Source organism: Macrobrachium nipponense, chromosome 20, assembly GCF_015104395.2.
Source record: "Macrobrachium nipponense isolate FS-2020 chromosome 20, ASM1510439v2, whole genome shotgun sequence".
Classification (NCBI taxonomy): Eukaryota; Metazoa; Arthropoda; class Malacostraca; order Decapoda; family Palaemonidae; genus Macrobrachium; species Macrobrachium nipponense.
Window position 1 is genome coordinate 65,909,283 of NC_061089.1, and position 14,399 is coordinate 65,923,681.

The 14,399-nt window shown below is 34.9% G+C and overlaps 1 protein-coding gene across 10 annotated transcripts in view; it reads right to left on the reverse strand.

Annotated features, from left to right (window-relative positions):
* LOC135226765 (plasma membrane calcium-transporting ATPase 3-like) overlaps nucleotides 1–3,189 on the reverse strand; it is a 538,460-nt gene extending 535,271 nt beyond the window's left edge. For 8 of the 10 annotated variants that reach the window (XM_064266580.1, XM_064266568.1, XM_064266575.1 and 5 more), the window contains exon 1: nucleotides 3,035–3,189. The gene's annotated coding sequence lies outside the window, so the exon portion shown is untranslated. Of the gene's footprint in view, nucleotides 1–2,871; nucleotides 2,922–3,034 lie in introns of those variants that run through there. The other 2 variants (XM_064266527.1, XM_064266499.1) reach the window with 2 other exon arrangements.
* Nucleotides 3,190–14,399: the final 11,210 nt, after the last annotated feature.

Here is a 14,399-nt window from a genome sequence, read left to right on the forward strand (position 1 = left end):
AGACATAAGACAATAAATTTGGAAAAAAAACAAATATATTGCAAGATTTGTGAAATTTTGGTGATGTGCTGATAAACTCAATCCTGTTACAACAGAAAGTAGACAATGCAAATTATTAAAAATTGGAATCTCGGGAACTACTGTAATAAACTTGTTTTCCAATTATCAGTTCTATTAACCTTACTGTTAATCATTATCAGAGTTTTGTGGGCTCAAACATAAAAACCTATTTAGATAATTGGAAATGATTTAAGATGGGTAAAGAATAAAGTTTCTCTCTAAGGACAAAATAAAAAAATATTGATCCAAATAAGAGACTGCACAACTTCCTTTTAAGGAATATTCATTCATACAACCAAAATAAGTTATAATCGTACTTCACCTTCATTAACAACGCTCTAGTGATGCAGAACGATAGTCCTTAAGATAAGATGGACAAGGAAAGGTTAGATTAGCCTGTAACCAAGATTACAGTCTATATCACTACCTTTCTTTTTTCTTTTTTTCAAATAGGATGGTGTCCAAGGGACCTGCACCTCAGGTAAAGTTACAAAGTATCCCTCTAATTACCATCATAAAATACTAATCTTTAATGTTTCAATTATGTCTTTCAGTAATTACAGTGCACATCATCCATCTAAGTGATGTCTCATCTTTGCTGCATAGGCATCTTGCATTGTATTTGGTTCCACATACTAAATTAATAGGTAAAGAAACAGGCATAAAAAAATACTTACACAACAATAATCTATATAAAAAAACACCAACCAAACTTTTAGATTTAGGGTGAGGTTAGATTAAAGGACATGTGATGTATACAAATAATGTGATTTGCCGACAGGAATGACACAGAAATATTACATAAAGCATTAAAATATCTGAAAAACACACAGTAAGCTAGGAGGCAATTCTCTGCATTTCAGACAATTTCAGGAATATGTGGCAATCCATACATACACCAAGAATTAGCCTTATCAAAACATTTGTCTATTTAAGACAATTTCAGGAATATGTGGCAATCCATATATATACCAAGAATTAGCGTAATCAAAACATTTGTCTAAGTACATAATTTTTCATGCTTTAAATAATTATGATGGTTTCTTTAATTCCTATTAAATGCCATCTGGCTACCCTCTCATTTTCTTTTATTAAACATGGCCAACAACATTTTAAGAATACCAAATAATTTTACAGTTACGTACATCAAATTACAAATAATCAAACTGGCCTAAGTTAGATGGTACATTTTTACACAGCCCAGAATTATGCTGTTTCCATAGTTACCTTAGATCAACTTGTCAGCTTTGAACAATTTCCCTCTATACCACAAGCATCAGTTATGCTGCTGAAAGATATTACCATAGTGTAATAGCCTTTCATGCGACAATTATACTTTGTTTACATGTGGCATTGCATTTAGTCATCAATCAAACATGGAGCCATCTCTATAAGAAAATTAAACTAAATGCAACTATATATCCATAAAATTATCATTTATGATAAATTATATACACTGGAAATATTAAAAATAAAAAAAATATTGCATAACTTAAAATTTTATGGGCTAGGTTATCTATAATCAATATAGGCTAATGAACAAGAAATTTTGTAAATGTTTCTATAGTTTTAAGAACAAATTTGACATACATATCATCCTATCCTTCTTTGACCTAACCTAATGTAAGGTGCCACATAAAATACTACCTGACTTGGGGGTAAGGATGCAATTATATATATGATAAATAAAAAAAAAGTATAACGACAAGCAAAAAATATACGTATGCCAGTTTTTATTAATATATAAAATAAAGGCATCAACAGGCAAGTTAACATTTCTAAATGATATTTGTATCACTGCAACAAAGGTCCTAAGGTCAATTCATTTCCAGCAGACAAAGTATATAAAATATGGTTATTCAGATTGACAAAATGACAAGAGAAATAACAGGAATGATTATGATTCTTTTTACATAAAACTGGTTAGGAATATGAAAATACACTGAATGCTAAAAAAAATATCAAATGAAATGCATCTAATCTAACTGACCACTAAATTTTGTACCTGCCATTAACCTATGTTTCTGGTGGACCTTCACACTTAACATGACAGCAGAGGCTGACCTAAGTCATACTATCATTATCAGGTCCATTTTTATTCAGATGACCCTTTTCATGTGGAACAGGTCCACAGAAGGCCTCTGACTTGAAATTCAAGCTTCCAAAGAATACTATGGCGCTCATTTGAAAGAAGTAATAGAAAGTAACAGGAAATAAAGAGAGAAGAGATCAGTTAGTAACAAAGTAAAAGTAACTTAATGAAAATTTATGATGAGGGCAATTTTTAATGCCGATGATGAACTCCAGGCTATCATGGCCTAGGGTAGTACATCTCTTTAAGATATCGACTCGCCTACTATAACAGAATCAAATCCATCCTTCAGATACTGGAATCTTCACTTAGCCAAACTCCCAGCATTGCCCTTGGTTGGCCCTTAGGCCCCGGGGGTAGGTACCTAGTATGTCGTAAGGCCTACCGGTACGCCTACTCAGTGAGACAGCCTTGACCGCAGAATGGCAATGTTAAAATACGTCAATGCAAATTTCGCTCAGAAATGACGTAACCTCGGCGAAAAACATTCGGGCTCAAGGAAATGTGGGTGATTTGGTCACTCGGCCTGATCAGAACGTAGTACATAGAGGAGAGTCGAGTTGGGGCGTCAAATAGCCTAGGCTCAGCTGAAATTGATTTCGTGTGTACAACAGCCATCGCCCTAAAAAGAGCAACCGCTGTTTAATCAAGACCCAAAGCACTGTGCAACATGGAATGACAGACGCGATTTCACCGACACATCCCTTCAGACATATTACCTCTGAGAGCGAGGCCTCATCGAGGCCCGAAACCTCCAATAACGAAGTCTCGCCTGGCAGCAGCGGCAGCAGCAGCATCAGCAGTAGAAGAAACAGCAGACGACTTCTTCTCCTCCAGCTTTTCGGGGGAGATACACAATTAAAATCCGCACTACTAACTTACCTTCTAAGTCACAACCGATCAAAGAGTTCGATCTCTGATATCTAGTCGGGTGCTATTTCAACCACTCGAGATTATAGCGCTGAAATGTTACAAACGACGAGAGCGATCTCTAACACAAGTGTCAATTTGAGGTCCGTTCCAGGACTCCTTCATCGAAGTCGCCCCCTATTCACCGGCCTCAGGCTTTCATCTCACAAATAAAACTGTAATGAGGAAATCGTACTCATGTTTTCACCTGCATAATTTAGTACGTGAAAACTGTGTAATTTTTATTGTCTGCCAATATTCAGCTCAAAAAAGGTATTTCATCATCGGAAGGAAAAACTTTTAGAAGACTTAAAATCAGTGGGAGTTTCTTATTTTAGATATTTGCTTGGAATTGGTCTTTCTCCATTAAAATATCTTTAAATTTCATGTAATATTATTAATAATATTAAAATATCCTAATACTTCAATCACTAATCAAATTGACGACAATCACAAAAAACAAAATTCCATTCGTTGCCATGACTACCATTGACGTCATGCCCGCTTAGCGGCTAGATCCATAGACGTGAGTGGTAAACTTTGTGACGAACAATATTCGTGTATGTCGACACTACCGCCATGATGCAAAGAGACAAAGTTCGTTTTGATTCATTGGTAATAACATAATCTTAGTTAATATAACTTGAAGCAATAAAAACATATAATGCGTTTTAGATAATAGAATTCTAATTGCTTCAGAGAGAGCCAAAAAAACTAGCAGAAAGAAATTAAAATGGTATTTTCAGAAAAAATCCAGATTTTTGTTGAAACACACCCGCATTCGATTACCATATTATTCAGCATAAAAAAGCTCAAGGAACGCTTCAAATAGGCCACCACCTTGCAAAACAAGCCTCCTAAGAATTGAATGTTTATCATAAACCGAAACGAAAAGACAAAACAGAGTTAAAGCAACATACAGATAAAGATGAATAAAAATAGACATATTCAGCAGACGATAGGCAGGCTTAAACTTGGTGATAGAAATAAAAGAAAAAAGTGGCACTGCCTGTCGTTGACGGAAAAAACAACTAAAAAAAGATGCCATCTAACAATGTTTTAGATCGAACACTCGCGCTTGCTTAAACGCGGCCTGTAAATGTTGCATTAAAGGGTATAATAGACCTGATGTGGACTTGTGGGCTCCGGGCAAGCAACGGAGAGCGCCTAAATCAAAATTACCGTCGTTGGGAAGAATGAAACCACAACTTCCAGGAAATATTGTCTCGAAGAGTAAAGTAAGATCCTGGGGAGGTCTTCATAGCTAACCGCGAGAGCAAAATTCCAAAAATAACCAAAGAGAAGACCTGTAACAATTGACACATTAACTGTTAATAATAATAATAATAATAATAATAATAATAATAATAATAATAATAATAATAATAATAATAATAATAATAATAATAATAATAATAATAATAATAATAATAATAATATGCTGTCAAAAGGAAAGCTCGGAGTAAAAAATTATCGTTAGTTGCTGAGAATCGTTACGTAGTTGAAGGGAGAGCTAGGTAAGAGACCTGTTACTCAATGAGAAAGTCAGCGACATTTACCAAACGGTCTTTTCATCTTACACACATAGTTAGACAAAAGAAGAGTAACATGATTTACATCATCAACATATATTAGGCTACTGCCTTGTCAACAATGATGTCACTGGTAAGTTTTTTTTTTTTTTTTTCTATCACAGTCCTTCCATTCGACTGGGTGGTATTTATAGTGTGGGGTTCCGGGTTGCATCCTGCCTCCTTAGGAGTCCATCACTTTTCTTACTATATGTGCCGTTTCTAGGATCACACTCTTCTGCATGAGTCCTGGAGCTACTTCAGCGTCTAGTTTTTATAGATTCCTTTTCAGGGATCTTGGGATCGTGCCTAGTGCTCCTATGATTATGGGTACGATTTCCACTGGCATATCCCATATCCTTCTTATTTCTATTTTCAGATCTTGATACTTATCCACTTTTTTCCCTTTCTTTCTCTTCAACTCTGGTGTCCCATGGTATTGCGACATCAATGAGTGATACTTTCTTCTTGACTTTGTCAATCAACGTCACGTCTGGTCTATTTGCACGTATCACCCTATTTGTTCTGATACCATAGTCCCAGAGAATCATTGCCTGTTCGTTTTCTATCACTCCCTCCGGTTGGTGCTCGTACCACTTATTACTGCAAGGTAACTGGTGTTTCTTGCACAGGCTCCATTGGAGGGCTTTTGCTACTGAATCATGCCTCTTTTTGTACTGGTTCTGTGCAAGTGCTGGACATTTGCTTGCTATGTGGTTTATGGTTTCATTTTTCGTATTGCACCTCCTACATATGGAGAGATGTTATTTCCGTCTATCGTTCTTGGGATATATCTGGTTCTTAGGGCCTGATCTTGTGCCGCTGTTTTCATTCCTTCAGTTTCCTTCTGGAGCTCTCCCCTCTGTAACCATTGCCATGCGTCATCACTGGCCAGTTCTTTAGTCTGTCTCATGTATTGTCCGTGCATTGGTTTGTTGTGCCATTCCTCTGTTCTGTTTGTCATTCTCCTGTCTCTGTATATTTCTGGGTCTTCGTCTACTTTTATCAGTCCTTTTTCCCATACACTCTTGAGCCACTCGTCTTCACTGGTTTTCAGATATTGCCCCAGTGCTCTGTTCTCGATGTTGACGCAGTCCTCTATGCTTAGTCCTCTCCCTCCTTCCTCTTGTGTTATGTATAGTCTGTCTTTGGTGTAGTGCTTTGTGTATTGTCATATGTTTCCTCGTTTTCTGGTCTATGTTGCGGAGTTCTGCCTTAGTCCATTCCACTATTCCTGCGCTGTATCTGATCACTGGCACTGCCCATGTGTTTATAGCTTTTATCATATTTCCGGCGTTGAGTTTTGACTTGAGTATCGCCTTGAGTCTCTGCATATATTCTTTCCTGACCGTGTCCTTCATCTCTTGGTGTTTTATATCCCCTCCTTCCATTATTCCCAGGTATTTGTATCCCGTCTCATCTATGTGTTTGATGTTGTTCCCAGCTGGTAGCTTTATCCCTTCAGTCCTTGTTACTTTGCCCTTTTGTATGTTGACTAAGACACATTTTTCTATTATTATTATATATATATATATATATATATATATATATATTATATCTATATATATATATATATATTTGTTAATATTCATAAAGCGCGTTCATTTTTACAGAGGAAATCGAATAGTCATGAACTTACACAGAAAAAGGTAAAGAGCGCTGGAGTGTGACATTAAATAGCTGTTTAATAAATTCAAGTGTACCGTATACAATTGATATCAAGTAATAATGACTAAATTTGTAAGTTGTCAGTAATAATTAATATTTGTTATGTACGCATAAATATGTGAATAGTATTTGAAATTAAAGACAATTTAGATTAAATAGATAAATAAAGGTAAGGAATCAAAACTGGAGTGATACATAGTATGTGATACGAAGTCTATGGCACAGACTAGGATTCAAGAACAACGACTGGAATGATCACTCTCTGCTCTGCCCAAGGCAACTGAAAATGGCACTTGACATACCTCAACAGTCGAAAACATAGGCAAATATACTCTCATCAACTATACGTAAGATGGAATGGGATGGCTATTGTGTGCCTCGAAGTACCCAACAAGACTAACACTAACCGGACCACAACTATGGCTTGCCCTAAAGCAAGGGCGTGAAGCCAGTTTGATCTACAATAATAACACTAACCAGCTACGATAGGTCTAGTAGGGCTCCAGTCTCACTGAAAGCACCGTCAATGGCAACTCTGTTAAAAATCGCATGCACATTTGTGAATGTAATCGGGCACATGCCACCAACACCTTAGTTACAAAGTTTAGACATTAGAGATTTATAGAAAACCAAGTCGAAGGCAGTGCTATACGTAGTATCCAGGTCCAATGAAACGTCATAAATTCATCCGAAGTTTATCGCACGCACATAACAAACGAGTTCACAAAATGTCAGGGATTTACTGCGATCTTACTATCTAGCATTTGACAAAGATCTGTTCTACACATATGGTCGTTTACTTGTATTCAACGTGTTCGTGATATGTTTGCGATAATTTGACAAGTCGTACAGTACTATGAATGCACGCTCTGAGAATAATGGAAGTCAGGATATAAAATATTTTCGAGACATTTTCATTTGGATTTCAAGGTCTAGTATGGAGGATGTATGTAACTGTTTCATTCCTCACTTACACAACCTTTAAGACAGAGCTGTATTGCATAACTTCTGCTCTTCGAGAAAAAACAATAATTAATAAGAAAAAAAAATATACAAAATGTACTTCGGAGAAAGTACTACTTTAACATTTCATACGATCATTGTAGAGGTAATGTTTAAACGTAATAATAGTCTATGAAAGATGTTAAATGCGCCTGATACAAATCACGTTATGAACTTGAGGATTTTTAGGAAAACTTGAGGAATAAACAGCTATTATTATTATTATTATTATTATTATTATTATTATTATTATTATTATTATTATTATTATTATTATTATGTCAGCCGCTTAACTTGATAATCAACCTTCCAAAGAACGGAAAGTGTCCAAATATGCAAAAGGAGAATAAAGCAAAAAAGAGGCTAATGGAGATTTGAATGAATAAGTTAACAAACAAATTAATGTATCAGCAGTGAAGATCGCATATAGCAGACATGACACGTGAGTTTACATATCAGCCGGTAAACTCGTTCTAGCCCAGAAATAACACGATATATATTTGCCATTTAGTGACGAAGGAACCTCAGGCCAACTTAAATGAAATTCAAATTACTATGTTTATTCCGTGGCACAGACACCGCCGAGCGCACCTGTGAGGAATTTTATTGAAGAACTAAAAATACTTCACTTTTATGATGTACACATGTATCTACTATTATATATAATACATACACACACACACACACACACACATATATATATATATATATATTATATATATATATATATATATATAATATACATAAATGTGTATATAAGTGTGTGTGTAGAAAAAACACACAGGGAAATGACCATAATTCCCCTACAAGTGATAGAAATTTGACAGGGTTTTAATACAAGGGCTGGTTTCCAATCTCTTATAACTTAGTTGTAATATTAGTGATAGTGACAATGTGCATCTAAGGACAATCACAAAGGGGAAAATGTCAGTGAAGAAAAATAATGAGATACAATGAGGTGAATGAGATGATTATTATTCTCTCTCTCTCTCTCTCTCTCTCTCTCTCTCTATATATATATATATATATATATATATATATATATATATATATATATATATATGATATAACTTGATCACGAAGTATATAAAACGTGATGCTATGAATAAATAAAGGTTTTTTGCCACGAAGGAAAAAATGGAAAAGCGAGATAGCCAAGTACTTTCGGTCCTGTTCGGACCCTTTACTGGGGCAAAAAAAAAAAAGGGTCCGAACAGGACCGAAAGTACTTGGCTATCTCGCTTTTCCATTTTTTCCTTCGTGGCAAAAAACCTTTATATATATATATATATATATATATATATATATATATATATATATATATATATATATAGAGAGAGAGAGAGAGAAGAGAGAGAGAGAGAGAGAGAGAGAGAGAGACGAGAGAGAGAATAATAGTCATCTCATTCACCTCATTGTATGTCATTATTTTTCTTCACTGACATTTTCCCCTTTATGATTGTCATTAGATGCACGTTGTCCCTATCACTAATATTACTACTAATATTATAAGAGATTGGAAACCAGCCCTTGTATTAAAACCCTGTCAAATTTCTATCACTTGTAGGGGAATTATGGTCGTTTCCCTGTGTGTTTTTTCTACACACACACTTATGTACACATTTATGTATATATATATATATATATATATATATATATATATATATATATATATATATATATAAATAGTAGATACATGTGTACATCATAAAAGTGAAGTATTTTTAGTTCTTCAATAAAATTCCTCACAGGTGCGCTCGGCGGTGTCAGTGCCACGGAATAAACATAGTAATTTGAATTTCATTTAAGTTGCCCTGAGGTTCCTTCGTCACTCATCTTAAATGGCAAATATATCGTGTTATTTCTGGGCTAGAACGAGTTTACCGGCTGATATATATATATATATATATATATATATATTATATATATATATCTATATATATATATATATATATACTACACACAAACGTGCGCACTCACACCACACTGTCTGTCTCTTCCGTCCTTGATCAAAGATTCAATAATAATCATTCAGTGAATGAAAAGAACCCCGAAGGAATGACCAGAGCCTAATCATATTGTGCGTCATAGGCCTATATCTCTGTCTTGATCCGTTTCTTTTGAGTCTCTCCAGTTAACATCAAACGCCTCCTTGTACATCCAGGGTTCTCTTGGTCTCTTCAGGTCCTCCTTGCTTTTGAGCTGTCAGCTCACGATATCTCAGACATAAGGATGCCCTTGCAGTCACATCTGCAATGTATTCATCATCATTATCAGTATTATACCTTTCAAGTTCATGTTTGGAAGCTTTTCTAAAAGCCCTCACTGGATCCATCAGGTGGGGTTCATTTTAGATTGCCTGTTAAGTTGTAAGTTGCTAGCTCTATATAAAAAAAAATAGCCTGGAACTGAATTAGTTTTTTTTTTTTATATATATATATACAAAATTTGCCTTTCTTTCCGAATTACTCTGGATTCTCACAGTCTTTTGATATCTAGGGTATTTCACCAGATAATCTTTTGTCCAAAGTTTGCCGCTACGGTCAGACTTTGTCTTTTTACGCTGGAATTAATGCGCCTAAACATATGTGGTTAAATCATCATTGAAATTGCTCACTGAACACAATCTTTATAGAATGGGAGTCCAGAGAAGTGTTAGGCACTAAAAGAAACATGTTTGCAACGCACTCACACACAAACAGAAGGGACAGAGAATGCCACAGGCTTCTTGCAAACTTGACTTAGTAAGTCATGCTGTAAGTTGTAACAAAGTCCTGAGAGACAAGACATTTTGGTACACCATGCTGTACGGGACTGATGTAGTTTATGTAATATTATCAGGAATTGAAAAGTTACGAGGATTTGAAAATCGCGCACAAAAGAAATACTACTATGGCCTAGTTGAAGATATGCAAAGAAAAGATGGAAATCTACAGAACACGTTCCCGAAAGCTGTTTGGAAGGACCTAACCTAAAGGTGGGAGGAGTAAAGTCAGTCCCAGAAGACAAGATTGTGGGATACAAATAAAGGAAAATAAGGTTCAGAATAAAGTGAGGCGAATGGAACTTGGGAAAGTTATTCATGTTAGTATTCTGTGTGAGAACAAATACCTGACAGGTATAAGTGAGAGAGCTGGAATTTGTCATGTATAATTTATAGCAGCGACTGTCGGTACGAGAGTCGGATGATAGAATCGGCCTTGATTAAACAGAGACAGGCAATGAACATCTCAAAGGGCACACAGGATTCAGATGCCATTCATAATGTTTTCATTCAACCAACGCTTAAGAGGATTAAAGGATTATCAGTGGGAGTGACCTAAAATGGCTTAACTGTGGATGGATCTCTTGGTAAAAATACCACCTTCTCTGTAACTTTTCTTATTCATCTACCTGAAGAGGGAGACAGCAGTCTCTGAAATATAGTATTTTCTTTCTGTATTTTGGCGTTTTTATGGGCTCCTTTTATTAGATGGGATTCTGTTGAAACAGAACATTTTTACCAGTCATATATGTGTGTGTGTGAATTTTTTATCACATTATCGAGCTTTATATACTGTGTTGAGTGTTCCTTAACAGACTGCAAAAAAGTGGGGAGTGAAATACTGAGCTCAAAGTTGATGGAAAATTACGTAGTATACCCAAGACAAAAGAAGACCAGCGGCGCAAACCAGACAACAGAAGCGGCCAAGTGTAAATGAATATAATTTCCTTTTAAAACTTCACGGTTGATCTTTTAAAATTGTCGAAAGCGTAAAAAAACCATTATATGAAAATTAAAATAAATGCAGTTTAGGGTGATACTTATACAGTTATAGCTCTTTTAATTTATGAATCTCAAGAACTGATTATTGCTGTTGTCGATTTATCCAATGAAATTAAAGGATTTAACTCTGTCAATTAATCTAATGGCTAAATAAGTTATTACTCTCTCTTTCCTTCACTTCGCTTTTTTCTGTAATTAATACTTACTTACTTTACATTGCAACTCTGTCATTACCGTCTAAATAAAGCTCTCATAAAAATGTTTCAAAGTCCAGCTCTGTTTTCTGGTTTCGGAATTTGTGATATATAATTAGCTGGAAAGCGTGACGCACGGAAACAATATCAATAAAGCAACCAGTTCATCAATTACTACAATATTCCCCACTTAATATATATATATATATATATATATATATATATATATATATATATATATATATATATATATATATATATATATAATTTTTTTTTTTTTTTTGAACTGTCAGAGCAATAAAATTCATAGACACTTAAATGAACTAAAGTCATTCCCTTCTTATCTTCAGTGGAATTTACGGAAATTCCACTGAACAAACAAAATCTCGCCCATCTGTCGGTATAAAATGGAAAAGAAATATCCACCTAGCATCTCGCTTTCTCTTTTTGACATTTGCCATTAGAGAATAATACACATGTCGGAGAAAGGTTTCCCAAAAGAGATGGCTGAATACACATACGTATGCTCATATACGTTACGTGCATGCGAGGTATCTTGTATGCATGCACACACACACACACACACACACACGTAGTCAACTCGGGCAAAATGTAACGTGCAAACAAGCATATAAACATGAAAATATTATATGCGTATGCTGTCAATGTTTATAAATACAAAACTTCGACAGAGAGTTGTAAATGGTATGACGTTTTCCTTCTCTCGATGTAAAATTGAACAGTTTAAGCTTGAGTATTTTAAATACACACAAATACACACACACACACATATATATATATATATATATATATATATATATATATATATTATATATGTGTGTGTGTGTGTGTGTGTGTGTGTGTATTAGTTGCATATATATATATATCATATTATATATAATATATAGATATATATATATATATTATTTTATAATATATATATATATTATATGGGAATGTTCAAAGGAGTGAAATATCAAAAGAGTGACAAAGTCTGTCACTCTTTAAATATGTTCAAAGGAGTAACATTGCAAAGAATTGACAATTTTTGTCACTCCTTAAATAGTGTTCACAGGGGTGACAGAGAGGTGGTAGAGATAGGACAATCACAGAAAAGGAAGCAAACGGGCGAAATTTTATTGATTGGATATTATATAAAAATTCAATAACTGCATTTACATAAAAATACTTTTTTAAAATGTCAGAACAAATATTTAATCTTTAATTTTCATGACTATACTCTGTTTTTTTCCATCTGTCCATCCGCCTGTGGTGTTTGCGTATGGTAACACTGCGTCCCAGGCTTTTTAGATAGTTACATTCAGCTTACATTCAACAATAATAACAATATTCTATTTCGAATATTAACGGTGGTATTCGTATACAGTAAATTATTAAAACACTTTTCTGTTGTAAGTGTACACCCAGATATCCTTTTATTTACCTAAAACTTATACATAGCGTAATTATCTAAAGCCCTGGACACAGTGTTACCATGCGCGACCACCACAGGCGGATGGACAGATGGAAAAAACCGAGTATAGTAACTTCGCCATCACTAATATTAGGATCATCGACAGTGGCTGCACTAAAATGAAGATTTTATGTAATCCCCCTTAGGTAATCAATCATCAAGGGAGGCAGTTCCATATCTAGCTATAAAAATAACAAGTCGCTGTCCCTTTAGATTTGTTCTATTTGCTTTTTTTTTTATTATTCCCACCAATTAGCCGATCCAATTTTGGCGAGTTCGATCGTGGTACTCCCATGTGGTAATGTTCCACCACCGTTTCAAACCTTCTGTGTCAGGCTTCCAAAATATTTATTAATTCTTAAAAGGTTGTATGCCTGGAGATGACGAATACTCCATAATGTTGGAGGAAATTATAGAAGGTGACGCCGCTAGGCAGGCCCGTACCCAGAGTTTTTTTTAAATGGGGGGGGGGGGGTTGCCGGTTGGAGGCGGGCGCTTTCTTAAAACTAGACCTTCTTTTATAAATGTCATTGCATAAAAGATGAAATACTTGAAAATGTTATTTTAGTTATATTAAGAAGAAAAATGGGGTATGTGGTATATGGACATCTATACCCTATTAGATGTTATTCAAAGCACTGACTTTGGTTAACAGAAAATATGGACTTTCCCAACCCCCTATGAGAGGCCTGACTAAGAGTCGTCCACTTCGCCTTGCAGCAATGGATCTTCCCAGCACGAACGTATCTCCAAAGTACTTGAACACTGCTTCGCCGTTATATGGAGCACACCTTGACAAATATAAGAATGCATCGCAAATTTCCCTTTGAGGTAAAAATGTGAGGGCAGACAAATTTTATTCACGAGACCATTCTTCTGGCTACTTCGATGTATGTTTTGACAAATATGAAAAAAGCACCCGCTACTTTAGCATTTAGGAAATTTTGTTGAAGAGCAATTGTGCTTGCAAGCTCAAAATCAACTATTATAATCTTTTAATGGTCTGGGATCATTAAATCTGCTGCACAATCTGATTCTGATGTTAGTTATTTTTTTTTTTCAGAGACGACGAACAACTTGTTTCATAGCAGTTGTGGAAGGCATTCTTATCGAGTCACTAATGTTTACTATCTGTTGAAACTTGAACTTCTTGGACAATTGCGGCAGGTATCGCATTTGAAATTTTAGACCTTGATTTCAATTCTATTAATCAATATCTCGATCACTTCCTAATTCTTCCATCTACTATCGGCGGTTGCTTGTGTGTTTGCCTTCCGATGCTGAACCTCCATTGATATATATAATATATAAAATATATATATATATATTTATATATATCTATATATATATATATATATATATATATAGATATATATATATATATATAATATCCATTGAAAACAATTGAGCCTCTCTTTGTTCGTCTGAAATTTTACAAAAAACGTATTGGAATGTAAAAAGAAAAGCAGTGTTCAAGAAATGCGGATGTGTAAAAATAAATATTGCTTGCATAGACTATATACGAAAGAGAAAGTAAACTTTTAAATTGTTAAAACAAGATTCTTTTGTAGTTGTATTTTAACTATAGCAAAGACCAGCCAGCGTTGCAGCCTACTGAGTACTGACAACGTCACGACCATTCGCTGTAGCTCATTGGTTGGAA